Raw genomic sequence first — 1353 nt, 5'->3', positions numbered from 1 at the left:
TCATTTGGTTCTGTTGCAGATTTCGTCGACATCCCTACCCGAGAGGAAGGGAGCCTCAGCCTACTAGCTCCCTCCAGACAGGGTGGAGGCCAGAGGCAACTCCACGCTGTGAGCAAGCCAAGCATGTTTCCCTCACAGGTGGACATTGATCCCTCTTGGAGATCCCGAGGCAGCTGAGGAGCCAGATGGCTCGGACAGACCCAGAGGATCCACTGCTGCTGCCCACCAGAGGAGCCCAGCCCTGCCCCATTCCCCAACCGGACTCTGTACCAAAGGAGCCGTCTCGTACTTAACCAGTGGGTAACCCCAGAAAAGGACTTACACATGTGACACTCCTAAAGCATTCTACCCAACCTATTTATCCACAGTGTACCATTCTTCTTTCTGCTTTTCAATTGGTGTGTAAACTTGTGCCATTTATCAGGACCGATAAAAACCTTGTCTGGAAGCACCCATGGACCACTGTATCTAATAAGCAGCAGACTGGCACATCTCACACAAAATCAACAATATTGTCAAATCTTCACCCTGTCATCCCCCCCCCCCGGACCCCACCCCAGGCTCTTTCTACACATGCAACCAATTGTGGCAAGTGCCGATGGTATTGTGCCGATGGTATGTTTTTTCTTTGAAATTACTAATTCTGATTAAGCTGGGGGGCAGACTGACACCTGTCTACCTGGTGAGCATATTCTTTCTGACAGTTGCTTTCATGCTGGTAGTAAAGGTGAGCACTTGATAAAGCCACATCTCTCCCACTTCTCCCCAGACTTCTCTCATTTTAGTATGCAGGTGGAGAGGGAGAAAGAGTTCTCATGCCTGTGAGGGGATTATTGTCTGTGTCAAAGGCTGCAATCCTAGACAGCCAGTATGGTGTAGTGGTTAGAGTACTGGACTGGGTCTTGGGAAATCTGAGTTCTAGTCTCCTCTTTGCCATAAAGCTCATTGGGTGACTTTGGGCCAGTCACTGACTCTCAGCTTAGCCTACCTCATAGGGTTGTTTTGTGTATAAAACAGAGAGGAGGAGGAACATGCAAGCCACCTTGGTAGAAAAGTTGGGATATAAATGTAACAAATAAATAAATAAATCCCGCACACACTTATCTGGGAGTAAGCCCCAGCAAACTCAATGGAGGTTACTTGTGAGTATTCAGGTACAGGATTGCACTGTAGGTGACTTGTCAGCAAGCCCAAAGAGTTCCTAATGATAGCAGAATATCAAGGAGACCCAAGGATCCGAAATGGAATCTGTGTTCAATATCAACAATAAATAAATAAATAAATGTGTAACGCTTCTCTGAGAATATGCAGTCCTCCGTCCGCACGGAATGCCCTCACCCCACGCGTTTTTTT

Source organism: Heloderma suspectum, chromosome 2, assembly GCF_057233095.1.
Source record: "Heloderma suspectum isolate Gila_16-S chromosome 2, 16-S_ref, whole genome shotgun sequence".
Classification (NCBI taxonomy): domain Eukaryota; kingdom Metazoa; phylum Chordata; class Lepidosauria; order Squamata; family Helodermatidae; genus Heloderma; species Heloderma suspectum.
Note: the sequence above shows the minus strand (reverse complement) of the source record.